The following is a 23303-nucleotide window of genomic DNA, read 5'->3' as shown; positions in this document are numbered from 1 at the left end:
TTTTGGTCCAACGCCCATTTATTTATCGTCTGGTTATTGCCCTTCTCAATCTCTTCTGCAATCATGCGGTAGATTTCAAGGCTCTCTGGATGAATGACTTTCCTGTATAGTTGTAGTGTGGAGATATCCACCACAGCTTTTAGGGAAACAAGGCCAAGCTCCCGTCGTATCGGTGCTACTGCAGTGGAGTTTGGTAAGCCCAGCACGGATCTCCAGATGAAACCTTCGAGTTTGAGCTAGAGGCCCGGAGGAATACACGGGGTGGCATCCATGCCATATGTCAGCGAGGGAATAATACTCATCATATTCCCTAAAACAGATAAGGACCCTACAATTCGCAGCAATTATCGTCCCATTTCCCTCATCAATATTGAAAGCAAAATTTTTGCAAAAATACTAGCTAACAGAAATGAATGCTCTCTCCCAGCCTTCATTAAATCAGACCAAACTGGTTATGTGAAAGAATGTAACATCTCCTCAAAAGCCAACCTGCTACTTAATGCCATTCATTTAGCTGCAAATGATAAACAAGGCTATGCAGCCATTTCATTGGATGCAGAAAAGGCATTCAATCATGTTAATTGGGATTTTGTGTTCGAGCTCTACATTGGCGCGGGTGTGGTGATAAAATAATCTTCCTGGTCAAACTCCTATACGGTTCTCCTTAATCCTCTATCTATCTCAATAGCAAAACTTCCTCCTTCTTTCCTCTCCTTGGAGACACTCGACAAGGCTGCCCCTTCTCCCCTATCCTATATATTCTCTCATTGGAACCATTATTAGAACTAATAAGATCCAATCAGAATATCCTGGTTATTCCAACAGGAACGTCACATACTAAAATAACGGCTTATGCCGATGACATCCTTATTCGTATTAAGAAGCCCAAACTACATCTCCCTACCCTACTTAACACGTTGTCTCAGTTCGGCCTAATATCAGGATACAAATTTAATAAAGATAAATCAAAAATCATGTCCCTAAATTCCTATTGCCATAAACATGACATCGATTCCTTTGGCTTTAAATGGTGTAGTGTTTCTATTAAATAAATATTTATGTATCCGGTTTGCACCCACGATCAAAGATACCATTAACTTCAACACCCAGATTTTCTTAGGAAAACTTAAAGACTTAACATCCAGATGGTCCACCCTCTAGCTTTCATTGTGGGGACGATTAGACACTATTCAAATGATGCTTTCTCCTATTGTTTTATACTACTTTCCGCTCCTTTTTGTTCCCCTATCTCCTTCCTTTTTTAAATCTATCTATTCTATTCTACTGAACGTTTTATGGGGCGTAGGAAAAAGTAAAAGAACATCCTTAGCCAAGCTGAAAACACCTTATACATGGTTGGGGTCAGATTTCCAGATCTTAAACTCTATCACTCTGCATTTCTACTACAACAATTCTGTTACTGGTTTGCTGACCCAGAAATATCTGACACCCCCACATCCTGTATCCTAGAGAAGCATTTAGCTCACCCATATGATATCCCTGACCTTACCTACATATTTAACCGTTTATCCATGTTTATCTCAGATCCCATAAAAGCCTCTGTCTCAGCCGTACAAACCTTTCTCTTTCTTCATTCTAAAACTCCCAATAAGTGCCTCTCCCCATTACTTTGGTGTAACAAGAATATTGTGATTAATAACAAGGCCATGAATCGGAGATCATGGTTAAAAAAAGGTGTTAGATTTATTCAACAAATTGTTCAAGGCCCATCCATTATCTCGTTTCAGCAATTATCACTTCAATTTGATATCCCAAAGGTAGATTTTGACTACTATAACAGGCTAGTTAACTCCTGCCTGTATGCACTAACTCACTTTTCTAATGAGGTTCTCTCTCCAGATCCCTTTAGACTATTACAATTTACCATGATCAAAGATGTCAGAGCCTCAAAATGTTATATTATTCCTGTCAAAACATCTGAAGTTTGTTCAGTTCATCTTAAATGGGAAAACGACTTTGGCCACACGTTTGATGATCATACATGTTCATTCATAGAGCATTTATTACCCCTGCAAAACTATCAAAATCTGAAAAATAATGTGACTTTAAATGCTGGTCTTGTAGTACAGCACTTGCCTCATATACACATGTTCTTTGAATGACCATTTACCTTCAGCTTTTGGCAAGATGTATGGAATTTCATTAAACTTGTTTTTTTCTGTGACTATCCCGCTATCCTTTTAAAATATCTTTTTAGGAAGTTTAGTTATCACAACTAACATCTCACCTGCCTCTGCCAAACTGTATGATTTATTTATTGCTACAGCTTTGAAATGTATTACAGCCAACTAGAAAGACTTCCCATCTCTTTCTGTTAGAGGTTGGTGGAACTCTATCTGTTACATTCAAAGAATGGAACTCTGTATGGCTAACAATCTCAATTCTATTCCTGAATACAATGCTAAATGTTTTTTTTCGTATGCGATATCCCAACTGTTTTAACATAACTACAGATGGTACCTGAACCTTCTAATTCACTCTCAACTTTATAGCTATCTTATAAGAGTTTTATTGATTGGCTTTTCTTGTTCTTCAATTACAGTTAACATGTAACTCTGATTGAAACATTGTCATATCATATCCGCCTTCCTCCTTCCTTTCCTCCCATTTGTCTCTAGTATGTACCTTGTTTGTTTCCTTGTTTGTCTCCCCACATATAACCGTTATCTTTGCAGACTTCTTGTAACAATTTATTTCTATACATTTTTTGATCCTTCATTCGTGTATAGTAACATCATTTTTTTATTGAGCATTTGTTATAGTATTAATATCTCTACTAGTAGTAATTTAAGATTCTGTTAATCATGTGTTCTTTGTTCATATTGACATCTGCAATGTACGGATACTTGTATCATTATTATTCTATTAAACAAATAAAAACGCATTAAAATAAAAGAATAAAAAGAACTGTCGGATCAACGTGCTGTTTCACTTGTTCATGGTTTCAGTAATAAGACAATAAAGTAAAAATGCATGGATGATCACTAGAAGACAGAAAATAGCTTAAAGACACAAAGTCATTCTTAGGAAAGATGTTTATTTTTGCAGCTTTCCCATATATTGGAATGAGACCTTTATCAAATAGGCTGACTGTTTTTGTGATCTCAAACCATTCTTAGCGAGAAAGGCGTTTTTAAACTTCACTCTTTAACTTAGCTCATTTTGGGGGCAGTGTATTACAGTGGAATCCTGTCTAACATTAATTTATGTTGTGTAGCACTAGGATGGTACTGCAGATGAGGCCTGTGCTCTCCTTCTTTTTCTCTTAACCACCACTGTAGGCCAGACGGTCTGATGGCAGTGGCAATTTATGTTTACATTTTTTGAGATATTCTTGTGCTCTTTTATTTTTTTTCCCACAAGGTACTCATTTGAAGAGTATAGTGGCAAACATGACTAGCCTCATTGGTTAAACTATGTCTTTGATGCTCATTGCCCGTGTTGGTCCTCTTCCTCCCAGGCAGGGTAGGAAATCTCACATATGGTTGTACTCTGCATCGACTCTGGCTAAAGTCGGTAAATAACCATTGTATTTCTAAGAACTGGTTTGGACTGGGCAAGGAGTGTAAAGCATTGTACTCCATATAAAAAACAAAATGATGTCATAGCTGAAACTGAACTGGATAGCCACTCAGGATCGGAATGTTGCAGGTCTCGTAAAGGTTGGTTGGTTTAACTCTCAGCCTAGGTTTCTGAATATTAGGAGGAAATCTGGAGAAATTCAAGAGGGCAAACACTAGAACTTGGAATCTAAAGCACAAATGGCCACAGAGTTAGGCCAGTAAGTTGTTGCTGTGACAAGTGTCTCGAAAGCCAACTCCGAGATAGCAAAGCTGTCCTCCATTTCAAGAGAAGTGTGTCGTGGAAAGGTGCCGGAAGAGCTTTCTGCTTTACTTTGGACCCTGTGACCCTGCTCAGGAGTCTTTCTCCGCTGTTTGCTAAAGGAACAGGAGGAAGGACTTGAAAATCCCTTTCCTCATGGAACGTGCAGTGTGGAGAGTGTTTTTTGGAAAGGTGCTGGGAGAGCTGTCTGCTTTACTTTGGACTCTGTGACCCTGCTCAGGAGTCTTTCTTCACTGTTTTCTGCAGGAGGAGGAAGGACTTCAAAAGCACTTTTACTTGCGGAGCGCTCCGTGGCGCAGTGTGTTTTGGAAGGGTGCCAGGAGAGCTGTATGTTTTACTTTGGACTCTCTGACCCTGCCCAGGAGTCTCTATTTGCTATTTACTGCAGGAGGAGAAGGAAGAACTTCAAAAGACCCTTTCCTCATGGAGCGTGTGGTGTGCGCAGTGAGTTTTGGTTGTTCTGGTGTGGCGATTGGAGTTGGCCAAGCTGCCTCTTTCTGCAAGCTTTAGACTGCGGGAACGTGAGGAGCAACTGCAATTGCGTCTCTGCCCTTGAACGGTGAGGTTTTATTTTGACACCGCACTAGAGTGTGGGTCCCTTCCCTTGACTGTGTTTGGTTCACCTCTGAAACCACTCAGTGGGAGCATCACACTTAGCGTATGTATGACCTTCGTTGTAGCAGGTCAAAACTAAAATCAGCTGGTATGTCATTGGAGGAGACCTCCATAGTCATGCAAGGAGCCCTTGAACTGCCGCTACCATGTTCACCTTGTGAAGAGGGCCTTACGGGGGAGACCATCTCGGGCTCGAGCTCGAGCTCTGAAACTTGTACTAAGATGGTAGGTGGTGCACAAAGGGGTACACAATGAGTTTATCCTGAACTAACAAAAAAAAAAGTAAAGCTAGCAAAGTAAATGATCGCACAATAACTGCTTTTTTCAACAGTGTTTTGGAACGTTCCTCTGTACATCGTCTCTTGTGGGAGAAACGTGGCTGTGCAAGCGCCTTTCTCGCCAGTCCAACATTGTTGGCTCTCCTGGTTGACCTGGCTCTTCTGGTGCTCCTCACTTATTGTGCTCTGACATATCAGATAAAGGGATGTTGAGTGCTCCTGCCTTTAGAAGTGAGCTGGACTCTAGTTGTAAGGACTCTCCTAATTGAAAAGAGGCTACAACGCATGAATCTGACTCTTTATCATCTTATGCCTCAACACTAGCGAGGGTACCTCCTATGCGGCTTTCTGCTTTGTTAAGAGAGGTAGACACTGGCATCACTGTCTCAATGGTACCTGGTAACGAACATCTTTAGCTGCAAATAAACCAGGTCCTGTGTGTCCTTGCAGCCCTGTATGAGAGCTTAAAAGCAGAATCTCAAGTGCACCCTTCGCAGTTGGAATCATTGTTATTTAAATGTATTCACATAAATGTGGACACTACATTGAAGGAATTCTTGACACAGCCTTCTTTCATGCTGACTGTGGCAACAGTTGCATGTGCCTCACAATCTAGGAGTGGCATATTGCTGGATACACGAAATTCACAGAAATTGAAGCAGCGTTTAGCTATCATTCATGGCTGTAGTCCAGTTGGAAAGAACAATGATGACTACCAAGTTGAGGTGATTACTAACAGTGAGAGGATAGGCGGGAATGATGTCTTACTGCCTGGAAACCCAGTGGATAGTTTGGCAAGCAAAGTATTTATGTGCAGTCCTAGCGCCTCCGTTGCTATGGATGTGGCGCTGAATATTCCAGAAGACAGTTTGGTGGTAACACTGCCCCGAGTGCCCCCTATTCTCTACCATCTAAGGGTGCTTAGGAGGGTAAAATTGCTAGAGCAACTACCACTAAACGAGAGGGCGAGGAGGTGAAATCAAAAAGTAAATCTCAAAGAAAAATGAAAAACCAATCGTCACACAAGTTCCTCCGTGCACTTGTCAAGCAGCCCAACATCATGTCTGCTTTACGAAATGTTCCCGCAAGGAAAACAACTAAGTCCAAGGCAACCAGTGGTAGAAGTCAGCACGGAGGGGACAGTAATCCTATTTTACATAGTGAACAAGAGAACAGTGTTCCGACAACAATTGTGTCCCATGAGGCTCAAACAGACTCTTCTCTTTGGCAGCCCTTGTTACTTTTGCAACCTGCAGGTACCACAATTCCTACAACTGTAAAGGTCACAGACGTTGTCTGAGCTGGCCTTGTTGATAGTGCATTCGAGCCCTCTGCATCGACTGTTGTGAGTGTTCCCATGTAGGCAGTAACTAATCTCTCCTGTTTCTCTAGTACACCCAAGTCAAAAATTTGATTGTGGCCTGCAAATGGGTCTTACTGGGGATCCTTTGTTTACATTGCTGCAGTGCCAAATTGGGGGTAGCCTGTTTCCAGTTATTTCACGTCTGGGCTATCTTAGGGGTCCAATAGATAAGCAAGTAGTGCCCTGCTCTTGCTCATCATAAGGTCAGACTTTAAGTATTTTGAGGGGTTGTAAAGGCCCGAAGTTGTCAGGACAGAGCGGCTCTATTTATCAACTTAATCAGAAGGCCTCGGTTGTAAGCCTGAGTGGCTTATAATTGGTGTCAAATACCGGAACACAGTCACACATTGCAAAATCTGGTTGCAAGTCTACTTCCGGACAACAGAGATGTCAGTTTAATCGTGCCAACATCCTTTGCCCTTTGGTCGGGATGCCAGTGTTGCAGGCACTCTCTTCTAAAGATATCGAAAGAGTGGACTTTATTGACCTTCACTAACCAGAATGTATTGTCTTATACTTAGGTTCCAAATTAGATTTTTATTTCATTCTGGCTCAGGCACAAACATTGAAACAATTGGGTTTTTACCTGTCACCTTATAGAAGCGCTTCTACAATGGAAGGTTTTCAGGATCCAAACCGAAATTTGAATATCTGTGGGCGAGTATGGAAGGAGGCAAAGTGAGTCGACTTTTGTCAGACATAGGCTTGTGGATAGGGCTCCACTTCAGGACTGGTCTTGGATAATGGGTGTCTTGGGTTCATCAAGGCTTTATGGTCGTAGATCGTACAGTAACAAGATCGGAAAGGTTATCTAATGTTTCGATCTTGTCCTGGAATACTAGAGGCCATGGCATCTTATTTTCTAATCCAGTTCTGAGACAGTGGCTCACACATCATCACCTGATATTTGTACAGGAGACCTGGCTAATAGATTGCAGAGAGTTTGATGGTTTTTCTTCATACTATCAATCGTCTTTGAAAGGGACCCTCAGCCGCCCATATGGGGGTCTTGTGACTCTGTTTAATTCTAATCCATCATTACTTGTTGTAAAATCTAAAGAGATCTGTAGGGGTTTCCTAGCCATGCATGTTAGGTTCGTTAGGTGCAGTGATCTCCATCTTTTATGTGTGAATGTTTATTGGCACACTGGTGTCATTGATCTTAAGAAAGCTCTGGAATCTCTATCAACCTTGGTTAATGAGTTGTACTCTGATTTCCCCGGAAGGTCAAGTCAGGGTACTGGGGGATCTTATTGCCTATTGTATAGTTACTGATCAGAGTAATTCAGTTGCACCATTCTTAAAGGTCAATGGTAACAGTTACTGGTGAAGATTATGGCTGAACACTCTGAATGGTTTTGGTCTGCAGATACTTAATGGGAGTATACCAGTAGACATTGCCGCTAAACCTACATGGAGAAACTTTCATTTGAGTTCTATAATTGACTACATATTTGTGGGAAGTCTATTACACTTGATGTGTATGGAATTTGGTGTTTTGGAGAATAACCTTCGTGACCATGGCATCTTGAAGGCTTCTTTTTTACTCAACTGTCCTTTGGTCTCTGTTGATGGGCCCAGAGACCTTTGGTTAAATAATGCAGGTGACAAGATTTCATGGTGTTCGAGAAACCTCATATTGGTTAATGAGTCGCTGCAGCATATTAAGAGGGAGTCCTCATATATTTGGAAAATAGAAACCTTCATGGCAGATTGCTTTGAGTTTTTTGTGGCTCATCTTGTTGATAAGTCTCTGGGCTCTGGATATGGACTAAAATGGTGCTACAGCCATAATGTCCATACCTATGATGAGGTGGTTGTAACCAGAAAGCGGATGCTAAGAGCTCAGATTAAGTCTATTAAATGGACTATTGTCATTGTTTCTGCCATCAGTATTGTCGCTACCAAGAGGACCAAATCAGCCTATAGTTATTGGTTAAAGGGCCATAGCTGGATCTTGCTACAGCGAGATGTGGAGACTATGCTGGCTACCTTAAAAAATGAGAATACCCATGATGTTTGGGATCTTGTAAAGAGGGGTACTTTTCTTACACAAGATGCACAAATAAATGCTGTGTCTGAATCGACACAGGTTTTCCGTTTCAAAATTTATACAGCGCCCTTTATCTGAAATTGAGGAGTTTTCAAAGTCCAATTATAAAGAGGGGGATGCATGCTTGGACTCTTTCTTTTGACCAAGAGTCCATAGAAAGGATTTTAGCCAAGATTAGTACCTCTGGTGCACCAGGCCCAAATAAATAGTTGAATGCCCTATTTAAAGGTTCCTCTGGTAAACTGGTCAATTTTCCTTGACTTGTTGTTCAGGCAAACATTGTCCACAAACATCTTTCTGATGTTGTGGCATATGGCCCATGTGGTGCCTATATATAAGAAGACGGCATGTTCTAATCTGTATAAGTATAGGCCCACATGAATCTTGGACACCGACAGCAAGGTCTTTGCGACCTTGCTGTTAGATGAGTTGCGGTCATGGGCCCGTTCAGCTGTAATTTTGAAGAAATGGCAGACAGGCGTCCGCAAGTGCATGAGCACTTCCTTGAATGGAATGATAGTAAAATCTGTTCAATCACTTGTGTGTGCAAAAATGTATGATTTAGTTTATATAGCCACCATCAATTTATCTGCCGAATTTGATTCTGTGTGTAGAAGTCTAGTTTTGGACTTAACTGGAAGATTCCCAATGGTCTGCTATGGCTATTGATTGCTATCCATGAACAATCTTAAAGCGTCAGGTGCTTTGTCTAGACCGATTAAAACATCAAGGATGTCAGACAGGGGTGCACTATTTACATCTGGCATCACTAGCTCCATCAGAATTAAATGAGTTGAGAGTTATTTACTTAAGCTATGCTGATGATTTCTTACTATTCAACATTACTGAAATGGGCTTGCAAAGGCAGCTGAATACCCACGTCAGCTTTGTAAAGACTCATGCATGAACCATTAACTCTAATAAGACAAAAAGTATACATTGTTCATGGAGAAAGAAGGCAACTACTTTTCGATAGTGGGTAGAATATCAACCACTAGAACGGTTTGAAAGTTTTATACATTGGGTTTTCCCAATTCTGGCACGTCCAAGTAAAATCCAAGTTGGCGAGAGTTCGCGGGCTAAAGCTATTAGCCCAACTAACCAACAGATAAGAGTAGATTTTAAATATGGCAGATATTCGCTGTTATCAAAATTGTCCCCAAACTACTATGGGCTCGTGAAATCCATCTTTTTGGGCAATTATTCTTCCACGAATCGAAAGTACAATTTGGAAACGTGGACTACACTTGCAGAAGTCTGTTCCTTTTAATTGACATTCAACACAAACTTGGAATACATTTGCTGAAGTCTCAGGCAATATGGAGAATTTATGGGACATTTGTTGACCCCCTTGAGTCTGCAATAATGAATGGCAAGGCGTCGTACTTAAAATAAGTTTTTGATTTCTGTGAAGGAATCCTGGCCCAGCTTGGGCTCTCTACGGAAGATGTAGGGAGAGATCCCACTAGGGTTAAGGTGGTTGTCTATCGCCAGGACTGGATTGAGACCATTGAGTGCATTCACTCCTATGACTCGTTAAAACATCTGAACAAGGAACACAAGAGTTGGGGGGTGCTTACATCCTATAAGTCAATATATCCAAGACGCAGGGCGAGGAGGACATTTTTACTGTTTTGTTTCAATTTGTTGCAGACTAAAGAGTTACTTGTCTGCTATGGGTATTGTAGTGCTCTCATTTCCAATTGTGGAAATAAGGATGATGTGGAAAATCTTGAACCTCTGATCTTGTTTCTCCCTGCATTATCATCTAATAAGGCACTACACTTCAGGAGGTTTTCCAATAAAGCGCCTGTAATCAGGGTTGTAAAATTGTGGCTGAAGTTACTATCTGGGCCCACTACTAGCACAGTTGTTGCTGTAGTTGGATTTGTTAATAGTCTTAACCTAGAGGGTAACTTGATGACAGACGCTAGTTCCCTTATTGGTGGACGCTAACTAGGTCATACTAACTAAACTTATCTCGTTTTTTGTTCTTTGTATCAGGCCTGGCCTCATGTTGTATTCCAGAACAGTTTTTGGAGCTTGTATTGGCAGTGATGCGTTCATGTTCATTGGGATTTAATTTTCATTTGAAAGAACGTATGATGAATTGATTTTCATCTAGTCATGAAATACTTGTACTTGTGTGAATTTGATATGAATTTGTATGTATAACTTTTGTATATTTGTTAAAGGCTTAATAGCCAACAACAATAAAGAAAATTAAATACATTCAATCGGGGGATGCCTGCATGCTGTCTCCCTCCCTTGATCTGATCGGCACATCCATTTCACAGTTATGCATCTCATTGCACGTCTCCAAGCCTGTTGAAGCTGTTAGCCTTTAGCTGGTCTGTATCATCAGGAATGGAGGAGACACCTCATGCTGGGATGTCTTAGAACCTCAAATGCTGTGCAACTTGCTGGGCAACTTCATAGAAGGACACAGACTACAAGGTTCCTCTGCTTCTGCTTATCACTATGAATGCTTATTCTGGAGCTGAAATCCTGTGTTCATCCTGTCTCTTTCTGGGACACTAAGACTGCTTCTCCAGCCATCTTCATCACCAATGTTCTTACTTGTCAAGAGAACTGAAGCAGAGGTCCTTCATCATTGAATGCCTGAAGTCTAGTCTGGCAATATTCTGAAATGTAAGATCACAAACGGAGATGGGAAAAATTGACCCGCTGGTTCCAGCTGTTAAATAAAGCCACTTCTGGGTCCCTCAATGTTGTTACCATTTGTGTGAACAATCTTCCCTAATGGCCGAGTAGCATTACCTAGAGTTAGTAGTCTTCTCAGTCTGGGTTTGAGGAGCAAGGCTGCATACCTCTTTTGTTTCCTCCCCTCCCCTGCACACCATTGAATCCATAAAGGCATAAACCCGAACCCGGTAGCAACCCTTGCCATACATTTTTGGTGGATGCTAGGTATAGGAATACTCTATGGCATCCCCATAAACACTTGGGATTGGTAGTGGCCTGCTTACTTCCCAATCAATCTGTAAAAAAAAAACCTTTCTAAACTCACCACACGATCCAGACCTGGCTATTTACCTGAGTTTATTTTTGGGAAATTGTTCCTAACCTAGGGTTTGATGGCTCAGGATTGTTTTTCAAGTGCTGATGTGCCTTATAACTTTATAAGGCTGACAAAATGCTCCAACATCTCTTTTCCCCAATACTTTAGCCTCTGTATCAGTTATTCCAGGGATGCCTGTTGGACGTAAATTGTGTAGGTGTCCCAATTGGATACCATGTATTGTGGATATGTATGCATAGGTTTTACTTAGCTTACAGAATACTTGGCTTAAAGCAGCTGCGCTGAGTTGCTGATTTATAAATAATGATATTTTTATATATAATTCTATATGTGTTGTCAATCTGTTGGTTGACAACCAATGTGTTTATTATCTGAGTTCAGACTCGTGATGTCCTTAGTCTACCAGTGTGAGTTAGGTTACATTATATATTATAAATAAATAGTACTTTAAAACATTTTTACGTCTGTACCTGTTTGTCCTGCTGAGTCAAGCGCTTGTGTACCCAATACAGCTACTGAAGCTGATGTTTACCAGAGTGCTATCCAACAACACTTGGAGTTTTTAGGCTTTAATTCGAAATTCATATCCGTTACATTCTCCACTTTTTAGAATGTAACGCATGGCCGATGATTCTATCCCTAGAAAATACTTTGGCATCCCATTGTGTACCAGTGTCTGTAACTGATGACGAGTTTTCTGCCCAAAACAAAGCACTTTCAGTTCTCACCAGCTCCACAAATTCTGTGTTATGAAGTAGGAAGGCATTCGGCTTCACTCAGAACTCCTGTCTTGCAAATGTCCAGTAAGGTTCAGCATTAGGAGCACTAGCGCATGATTTCATGTGATTACGTTGCCCACCTATATTGGTGTCCATGACCGCCCGTAGTAAAGTGGTCGAAAGTAAAAACAACAAAAAACCCTATGTCTGACTCGTTCAAGGCGGCTGCTGAAAAGAATGCAAATGGTCTCAAGGTCTCGCGGGCCAGCCACATCTAAGTTATGGCTCAACCTAAACAAACCCTTGTGCCTAAAATCTGAATAGTTCTTACCTATTTAGCTGTCCAATCTAGGTGCTATAATTTTATGTCTAACATATGTAAAAAAAAAACGTGTTTAATGAGAGCAAGGTACCTAAATCACCCAAAGGACCCATGTGATACCATTGACACACCTTTTTACCAAAACAAATCTGCTTACTCTTCCTTTATTGTGTTGATAATGTGTTAGGAGTGAGGAGCAGAGTGAGAAGCGGTCTCAGCAGTCTCAGCAGTTTGCTATGAGAGTCTTTCTATTCTGTCCATTCCCCTGGAAGTGGAGCGCTGTTGAAACCGGCATCTCTCGTGAAGCGTGGCGCAGATTGTGGGAACAGTTTCAGCAGTCTATGCAGCTGTGCAGCTAAGGCGCTGGAAGTCAGAGTGAAGATTGGAGACTCCACGGATGTGCAGAGCACTTACATACTGACTGTCGTTCCACCTACAGTTCCAAATGGGTGAGTGGCCTTTTGGAGGCGTCCTCCTGTACAGTAAGGTTCAGCATTAGGAGCACTAGCGCATGATTTCATGTGATTACGTTGCCCACCTATATTGGTGTCCATGACCGCCCGTAGTAAAGTGGTCGAAAGTAAAAACAACAAAAAACCCTATGTCTGACTCGTTCAAGGCGGCTGCTGAAAAGAATGCAAATGGTCTCAAGGTCTCGCGGGCCAGCCACATCTAAGTTATGGCTCAACCTAAACAAACCCTTGTGCCTAAAATCTGAATAGTTCTTACCTATTTAGCTGTCCAATCTAGGTGCTATAATTTTATGTCTAACATATGTAAAAAAAAAACGTGTTTAATGAGAGCAAGGTACCTAAATCACCCAAAGGACCCATGTGATACCATTGACACACCTTTTTACCAAAACAAATCTGCTTACTCTTCCTTTATTGTGTTGATAATGTGTTAGGAGTGAGGAGCAGAGTGAGAAGCGGTCTCAGCAGTCTCAGCAGTTTGTTATGAGAGTCTTTCTATTCTGTCCATTCCCCTGGAAGTGGAGCGCTGTTGAAACCGGCATCTCTCGTGAAGCGTGGCGCAGATTGTGGGAACAGTTTCAGCAGTCTATGCAGCTGTGCAGCTAAGGCGCTGGAAGTCAGAGTGAAGATTGGAGACTCCACGGATGTGCAGAGCACTTACATACTGACTGTCGTTCCACCTACAGTTCCAAATGGGTGAGTGGCCTTTTGGAGACGTCCTCCTGTACAATGTCTTCCTTGATATCCTCCGCTATTGGAGTTGGAATTTTGGAGTTCTCTTGCGTGCCAACAGCATTGTACTTACCCTACTTGGTGGTCATTTTGTGTGTTGTGTCTTGTGACCTGAACCGCCGCAACCCTTAATTTGTTACACCAGCTCCTTATATTGCAGGCATTTCTTGACTTTTGACTGATATTCACTCGCTGTGGGGAGAGACAAACAGGTGCTGGGCTATGTCATCTAAGTGCCCATCCACGCGGAGGCAAGGAAGGATTTGAGATGAAGTCTCTTCTCTGGCACTAGCCCCCGGAACCCGGATTCCTAAACTTTCCTGAGAGCCCCTGTCTGGTGAACGAAAACAAGAAACTAATGCAACCACAGCGTTGTCCAGTGTGGGAGAGAGTCTCAGCAATGTGGCGACTGCAAGGTACTCAAGTAATTACCCTGAGACCATCTATGTTGGCCTTGATAGGTCCATTCTAGTGTCCAAGGATGTGGACTTGATACCTATATATCGTACTACCCCCACCCATCTACCTCCCGCTAAATCCCCCAAAGCTAACAAGCTAAATCAGGGGAAGACTATTCAAGGGGAAAAAGGTCATTTGAACCTTGGTGAGGTTCCAGATGGAGGAGCCTGAAGCCGGCATAGCACTCTGTTGTCAGGTGATTCATCTAATGAACCAGCAAACAGTCTCTTTCACTTTCCACCCCCAACTAACTCGGATCTGGCAGGAAGGTTAAAATACATGAGATCTCGAAGCTGCCTGATAATGCCACAACTGGGCCAAAATCCTTACTGTGGCAGGATATGTCTGATTATGAGATGGGCCCGGCATTTTTGGAAGACATATTCACGTGTCCTGAGTTCCCAGACTACACAATATTAGGGTCCCTTGAAGAAAGCAAACCTCAAAGTGACATACCATTGGCGACTGTGGATCCTTATGATCTTGAGCTGCAGCATTCTGCTATAGTTGCAAAAATAACACAGGATATGGCAGTCATAAAAAGCAAAACTTAGTGATATTTATCATCAACTTCCATTGACACCTGCTCTAACCAAAATTACTTCACAGGGGAAAACCTTTTTGAAAATAGGAGCAAAACACTGTGGTATAAAAACAAGTCTCTCTCGACTCGGATAGAAGTGACCATTACCCCACTAAAAATCTTGTGGTGGGGGATCGAGGTTTGGAGACAAACAATGATATGCCGAATTTGGTGGCGGCCTCTATTGTGAGAGTAATAAGCCTGTCGCAATGTGTCTCTTCCTGCTCTTCAGACTCAAAACAGCTGGGGGGTTCTATGTACACTGAAAATATGTCCTTTAGGAGTCATCAGTTGGCTGTTCCTTCTTTGGAAAATATACAGTCAAGCATCATGTCATGCCTGGCGGTGTCTCTAACCCCCTTTGGTAAGATCTAGAAGTCTTTAAGTGATACTATGAAAGACCAAGCCACCTTACTGGCCACGGCCAACACATAATTACTGCTCCTTGAATCTTTTCTAGAGGTGGTAAAAGGTTTTCTCGATAGGGAGGCAGAGACTTCACCACAATGGTTGAACAAAGGAAAATCTACCATGCTGATTTAAGAAAGTTAAACTGGTTGGGGGTGAACGAGAGATCTGGTTCGAGAAAAAAAAGTAAACAGCAATATCGCAATTGGTTACTCTCCTTGAGACCCCTACACCTCCAGCAAGTCACCAAAAGAAACACCAGAGACTTGTGGACCCTCTTAAATGACAGTGAGGTTTTTAAATTAGCCAGCCTGTTGCCATCCGTCTTGGTGGCCAACTGGGTCAAACATTTTACTCAGCTCTCGAGGGGGGCTGATTCTATCTGGTATAGTTCTTCAAATCTGACAGGGGGACTTGAAGAAGGTGGCTCCCATCTTGACCTATGAAGCCTAGATTATACAAACTTGGACAAAACATTTGTGGAAATTCATTGAGGGTTACTTTTGGAAGAGAGTGTCATGACTCTCCAACTCTCTACGTCATGACTCTCCAACTCTCTACCCAATGAAATGATCAGGTTCCAATTGAGCCTTCAATCCATGCGATCAATGATCAAATGGAAGACCTTGGCTCTGTATGCTAAATATACAAACAAGTTGGCCCCCTTCCATTTTGATATTCTGAAACTTGGGGGCAACCAGGAGGGGGATGTGTACTTTGTCGCTTGGACACAGAACTGTAACTCCTGTTTGGAGATCTAGATCGCTCTAATGCGACCCTGTTGAGAAATCTTGAGAACATCAAACACCAACAGACATACAGACTAGTATTGAACCTGGCACTGGAAGGTAGAGGATTGAATCAATTACTGAGATACCCGATAACATTTCCCTGCCTGTTTAGTTTTTAGTTTAGTTTAGTTTATTATTTATATAGCGCGCCATACCCTGAGGCATCCGGGCGCAAACAGACAAGGATATGCTCAACTTAGTTACATGTACATGATAAGTAGGAAATAAAAAAATACAGACATCAACAGTATTACAATAGGCAGGTATGTACAAGGAAATACGGACATCAACTATGTTACAGTAGGCAAGTAAGTACAAGGAGAGGTCAGGAACAAAGGGAAACAGGTGCCTGTTTCCTGCATAGTTATGGGGCAGTAATATACAATTATGTACAATGTGACATATCGGGACACCAATGTCAGAGTGATGTGCTGCACATGGAACTTCGATCGCATAGTAAGTGAGCTCCAGGAGCAGAGAGTAGGAGTCAGAGGCGGAGCAATTAAAGGGTAGTGCAGGTTAGAGTAGAGTAGTTAGATGTCATTGGCTCTCAGCCACCTGGTTAGGTTCTGTCTGAAGTTGGCGAAGGGTTGAGGTTCTCTGATGTCTTGGGGGAGGGAGTTCCATAACTGTGCAGCCTTGACTGGGAAGCTATTACCTCCTATAGTGGAAAGTTTGAAGCGCGGGACTTGGAGGCAGTTTGCGTTAGCTGTTCTTGTGGGTCTGGATGAGGTTCTTTTACATAGCCTGTCCATAAGGTATGGTGGTGCTTTATTATTGAGGCATTTGTGGGTGAGGGAGGTGATCTTGAGTTGAATTTTATCAGATGTGGAGAGCCATTTGTGTTCTCTTCTTATAGAAGATATATGCTCCTTTCTGTTAATCTTGAGTGCTGCTCTCAAGGCATTGTTCTGGAGAACTTGAATTTTATGAATGGTCTGTTTATTTGCCTCAATGTAGAGTCCATTACAATAATCCAGTTTGCATAGTATAAGGGCTCTGGCAAGTGTAATGCAGCTGTCTGTGGAGAGGAATTGTTTACTAGCTCTGATAAGTTTGCATGTGTATGGCGTAGCAGAGGCTAGAGAGTTGACTTGTTTGCTAAAGTTCATGGTGGCGTCTAGGTAGAATCCTAGGGTTTTCACTTCGTTAGCTACTTTTATGTTGTTCCCATCAATAATGAAGTTGGCATAGTCAGGGCTAAGTTTGGATATATATGTTGGGGTGCCTAGGATGATAATCTCGGTTTTATCATCGTTCAGGCATAGGCCGTGGGTGGCCATCCATGCCTGAACGATGCTATAGATTCTGTTCACTAGAGCCAAATCCTTGGTGTAAATTCCTGAGAGCGGGAGGAGGATCTGGGTATCATCTGCGTAGTTAGTGTAGGCGATACCCAGATGATCCATTTCGTCGAAGAGGGGCTTTGTGAAGACATTGTAGAGGGTGGGTGACACACAAGATCCTTGTGGTACACCACAGGTTATAGGGATCGGGTCTGCTGAGGCTGATGGGGCGAAGACTCTCATAGTCCGGTTACTCAGGAATGACTTGATCCATGTTATAGCCTCATTAGAGAAATGGGCTGCAGTGTCAAGGTGGCTACATAGGACTGTGTGGTCCACTAAGTCGAAAGCCGCAGAAAGGTCCAGAAGGAGGAGTAGGGCTGCTTGGCCCTTGTCTCTGCATTCGTCTATTTGGGCTTTAAGATCTATTAGAGCTGTCTCAGTCCCATGCTGCGGGCGGAATCCTGATTGGTGGGTTCCGAGTAGATGGTTGGATTCTAGGAAGTTTTGTATTTGCATGTAGGCCACTTTATCTAGGATTTTTAGAAGAAAGGGCACAGTCGTGATGGGCCTAAAGTTTGTGGGAATGGCAGGGTCGAGGGTTTGTTTCTTCAATAGTGGCAGAACCCATGACTCTTTTACGTTATTCGGTATTATGCCTGTGGTAAAGGAGGAATTGATAAGTTTGGTTATAAATGGCGATAGTTCTCGTGCAGCATCCTTGATAAGTTGTGCTGGGCATTGATCGCCTTTGCAGTTGGACGGTTTAAGTCCCAAAATGACCTTTTCTACCTCGATGGTCGATACCTTGGAGAAGCAGAATCAGGCTTTTTGATTGGGCTGTGATGGTGGCGCTGAGCTCCGGGGGGTGTGAGGCGTTAGAGATGCCTTCTTGAGACCAATTTTAGTTTGTAAATTAGCTACTTTGTTTGTTAGGGCAAGTTGTATGCTAGAGCACCATTTTTTATCCTTGGTGCAGTTTTCTTGAGGTACAATGGGGGTTTCCAATTCTTTCAGAATGCTGAACAATTCTCTGACACTAGATTTAGATCTAGATATTCTAGTATTATACGTTTCTTGTTTGGCTAATAGTATTTCTTTCTTGTAATGGGAGGAGGCTTTGGAAAGGTTAAGTTTATTTTCGACTGATGGGGAAAGTCTCCAAATGGTTTCTAGTTTTCTTTTGGTTAGCCTGAGATTTTTTAGATGAGGCGTGAACCATGAGTTGAGGTGTTTTTTCGGTTTGCTGTTTCTTAGTTTGAGCGGAGCTATGTGGTCAAGGGCTCAGTTCATGGCTTCATTATACTGTTCAACTAACACATTAGGATCCATGATGTCTGGGAGTGAGTTCAGTTTGGGTATTATGATGGGCATCAGATTTTCCGCTGTCATGAGTTTTTTGTTCCTCGTGGGCAAGGGTGGGGCAAGTGAGGACTGGGCAGTAGCTGGGTTAGTCGTCACTGTGAATAATAGCAAGTGGTGGTCAGTCCAGATCTGAGGTACGGAGTCCGTGATACTTACTTCACAGTTATGTTCTGCTATCCAGTCAAGGATACGACCTTTATTGTGGGTGGGTAAATTAACTTTCTGGGAGAATCCTAGCTCTTTCAGGGTCAGGGCAATCGCTGTAGATTGGATATCCTTAATATCATTATAGCCTAGATTAAAGTCACCTAGTACTATTGTTTGGGATGTATTTTTTAGGTTATTGGACAGGGATGTAGAGATGTCCTCAGCGAAGGTTCCAATAGGGCCTGGTGGTCTGTAGATAAGGATGATGTTTAGTGTTTGTGAATTAGCGATGCCTAGTTTGACCATGAGGCATTCACAGGATTTCAAAGAGGTGGTTGTGATAATTCTCATGTCTAAGCTGATCTTAGCTATGATTGCTAGGCCTCCACCTCGGGAGGTGTGTCTGTCAGCTCGAAGAATTGTATAATTGTCCGGGACTGCTAATGATAGTGCAGGGCCTGCCGCGTCATGTAGCCAGGATTCTGAGATGGCCAGGAAGTCTAAATTGTCTGTGAGAATGATATCTGATATCTCTGTTGCGTGTGCGACTAGAGACCTAGCGTTTATAAGTGCCCTTTGAGATAAGGTTTGTGGCTTTCTAAGTTTGGGCAGGTAGTATTATGACTAACTTTAGTGGTCTGTATGGTGCCATTTAGTATAGGTCTGTTGGGATTGGAATATTTCCTGGTGGGATCTGCAGTAACTTTCAGGGGAAGCTGTTTTTTTTGGAGATTAAGTATTTCAATTTTCTTAGCTGGAGACTCATGCAGTTTGGATAGGCGGGCGCGTAGTCTAAGATTTCTGGCAACAGTATTACATGGCCTTTGTGTGGTGGTATTATCTTGATATTGGTTCATTTTAAATCCTGTATTAGGTTGTTGTGTGTCGAGCAAGCTGGGGTAGGCGAGATGGGTTAAAGAGGGCGTTGCGCCGAGGCTCAAAGTGTTAGCTTTGGTGGTCAAGCTAAGTGTTTGTACTGCTAGTATGATGGCGAGGGTGATATGTAGTGGTAGCCAAGGTGACCTGTAAACGGCTGTAGTGCGTTTACCAAGACCTAGGGTGTACATGCTGAGTGGCTGAATAAAGGCAGGCTAGATGCGACTAACAGGCTAGATGCAACTTCACTAGTTAGAATGCAGTTTAAAATGGCTAAGTACAGGCAGGCTAAATGTGACTAACAGGCTAAATGCAATTTCAATAGTCAGAATACAGTTTAAAATGGCTAAGTACAGGCAGGCTAAATGCGACTAACAGGCTAGATGCAATTTCAGTAGTCAGAATACAGTTTAAAATGGCTAAGTACAGGCAGGCTAAATGCGACTATCAGGCTGGATGCAATTTCGGATGGCAGGCCATAGATATGTTAGGTGCAGTTAGTGGGCTAGGTGCAATAACGTAAGTCAGAGTGCAGATAGGCTATAATTATGCTATTAGCGGGCTGAATGCAGTAACATCTGACAGAGTGTAGCAAGACTGGGTGCAACTATCTGGCTATGAGCAATTCTAGATGTCACTGTGAAGATAGGCTAGATACAGATAACAATTTCGATTATCAGGCTCGCCTAAGCATAGGTCAGGTTCTCTTATCTCTCAGGAGAGACCATAGTATACTGTTCAACAATCAAACAAGGGGTTAGGCATGTGCATTTTACTGAGCACATCCAACATTTGCGGCCATGGGCACCTGGGTTGCTGCTGGGGTGCAGCGTTTTAGTGGGCAGGCATAAAGCAGGTGGGAGCCATTAAGCGTAGAACAAATATTTGTGCAGGACTCTCATTGAGTGAATAGTCAGAGCAGGGGGTGCAGTATACAAGCTAGCAATAGTGAGATGTGGTGGTATACATTAGTGGTAGTCCATATGCTTGTGTCAGCGGTATATAAACAAGGATAGTAGCCGGGAAAACAATGTCACTGAGAGTGGTTGTATTGGGAAGTAATGATAAGGAGCATAATCAGACAGTACCTTATGATTGTGCCTTGAATTCAGATCCGGCGATGCAGGGGTTCTGGCAAGAGGCAAGATCAGGCAAGGACAGGCTAAGACAGGAAGTAGCCTTTGTTCCTCCTTGCCTTCGTTCCGGATGCCGGCTCACGCCTCCCGGCTCTGGATTGGGTCTTTGTAGATCATGAAGGCCAATCAGGGGATCCGTGGCCAGGCAGGCTGGTGGTGCAGATCAGGCAGTAGGCATCAGGGGGCTAGGTGGCCATCTAGGTGCCTGTGGTAGTGCAACCTCTTCTTAAGATTGAGTTTGAATATTGCACCTACTAGGGAAGTACTGGGGTACAGATGGATGCTGGGTGAGCTTAGCTCTGACTGCAGATTCTGTACTCAGAAGTCAAGGATTGAGCCCCTTGAATACTTGATCATAGACTGTAAGGCATTAAAAGGGCTGAGGTCAAAATACTTGGAGGAGATAACTAAAGAATGCAAGTCCTTATCTACAAAAGAATGGTGATCTAAGTTCCTAATGGGCGATACTCAATCAGCTATTATAGGGGTAATGACACTTTCAGAAGACACTTTGAATGTCTAATGGGAAGACTGTGGTCAATAGGAAAGAAAGAATTTGAAATCTTGATTTTATGGATGTGATTTTACTTTTGGTTTGTTAAATGGGAACGGTTGTTGATGGATGATATATGATATTTGTTTCTACGTCTGGATTTTGTGTTTTATATTTTGGATGGAAATGTTATGAAAGGTTTGAAATAAACCAAACATAAAGAAAAAAAGAAAAAAAAACTATGTTAGCACAGATGCTTGTGTAGCAGGATTTAAACATGCTACATTTTACTGTGTAGGCACCAGACATTTCTCAAATTGATTCTTGATCAGCTGAGAAGTATCCTGGTCAAGCATATGCATCTCTTGTCAAAATCTGCTTCTTCATTTTTAAGTGCTTATAAAACCTTTGCTAGTTTAATTGGGGTATTCATCCTAGCTATATCATAAATTGATAATCCAGCTTCGATTAGCAGGATCCAGCAAGGAAGATCATACTTGATTTTTGAGCTCTGTTACCAAGACATATTCAACTCATATTCTTTCACATGTTGCAAATGTAAAAACAATTCTGAAGGGGGGACTAAGACAGGGATACAATAAAAAAAGAAAGTGTGGTCAACCGGCCATAGACCACAATTAAATGCAATATGCAAAGGCAAAAATAGCCACCTGTCCAATGCATGATACGACAAGCTGAAACTAATGACCATCATATACAAAATGAGAATAAGTAGATCCCTTCTGAGGAGAACTGTTTAAGGGATGGATACAAGTCAGAGCTCCTCTGCAAAGGCTGTTTTTTTTGGATACCTCACATAAAATATGCTCAAAACACATTAGTGAATTGGAAACCTATTAGAGTTTGGCAATCAGTGTCAATCATTGGCAAAAAAGGGCCTACTTGGTGGCCCCTATCGAGGTTTGGCTATTGGTGCAAAAGTGTTTTATGAATGCTTTTAATTAAAACTCAGAAAGAGGGTACATATGTAGTGGTTGTGATAATAATTGTCCCTGGAAACAGACTGCAATGGCTTGTTATAAATGTGTACAATTCCCCTGGTGATGCATTTACTGAAGATATAATGGAAGTCATATCTGAAATAATTAGTAGCGATGGTACACATGAGAGTAAAGTTAATATTATAAAAGGAGGTGACTTTAATGCTAGTTGCAAATGTGGTCAGGACTGTTTAGAGATAGTTTATGTATTTAGCATATGCACCATGACATCTAATAGATTCAATGCTAAAGGAACCCTTTGCATGGACTTCCTGTATGATTGTGATTGTTATATGATGAATGGATGTGCTAAGGGAGACCATCCTGGTCAAGCAACCTGGAAGGTAATGACATCTGTGACCATGCTAAATTGGTTCTGAAATTGGACAATCATTGTTGTTATGTAATTGTGCTTCTCAGCGGCTTGTGCCTTCGCTAGACTGTGGGCATCAGTTCATACCCTAGTTAAAGGAGCAAGTTGGGTTTGCATGCAGCATCCAGTCACCAACTCATGAGGAGTTAGATGGTGGTCTCAACCAGGTTTATTTGTTATGGCTCATAAGGCAAGGAATAGGCAATGTAGCCATCCCTTTTTCAATGATAGTTTTACCTTAGCTACCTAATAGAAGTACTATATGTTCAAATAACTTGTTTACAAAGTGTGGTCCATTGTCAGACCGCAAGACCTTGCACACCAACTACCTGGGGAGCACCTCGCATACAAGAAACTAATCAGCACATGGGGCATAAGGGTGTGTGCATGGACCTGCCTCAATCTATTTAGAAAAGGTACATACTATGACCAGCATATATCCGTACCCATTGCATATAAGCAGCATATCTACATAATCTATATGTGAATGTTGAAAGAGGACATTGGGTCTAGTGATTGCTCCTCTGATTGTCCACAAAGTGTGCCCTGCAGTAAATGTCTGGCACATAATGCAATTCACAATGAACTGTGCCACTTTCTCCAATAGATTGCATGAGAACCATTCTTCTGCAATTGTAGAAGCAAGAGTATCTTGAGCCGTGTGTGCTCAGTAATGAAGCTGCTCCAGTGCTACTCTCAATAATGCTCAGGCATAACTGGCCTTCCAGTGCTATCCTGTCTCCAAATTGCCTCAATGGGGGAAAGAAATCATCCCCGCTTTTTGCATGAATCCTGATCTTCTTGTGCAGCTTGTCTTTGTATTTCAATTAACTGGACAATAGACATCATGTTAAAGCCCTCCTTTGCTTACATGCATCATCCTGTCATCTGGTCATCTGTTTAACATCTTCTCTTTCCAAACT

The sequence above is a fragment of the Ambystoma mexicanum genome, chromosome 3q, assembly GCF_040938575.1.
Source record: "Ambystoma mexicanum isolate Mex_15411 chromosome 3q, UKY_AmexF1_1, whole genome shotgun sequence".
Classification (NCBI taxonomy): domain Eukaryota; kingdom Metazoa; phylum Chordata; class Amphibia; order Caudata; family Ambystomatidae; genus Ambystoma; species Ambystoma mexicanum.
This window is presented reverse-complemented; position numbering follows the sequence as displayed.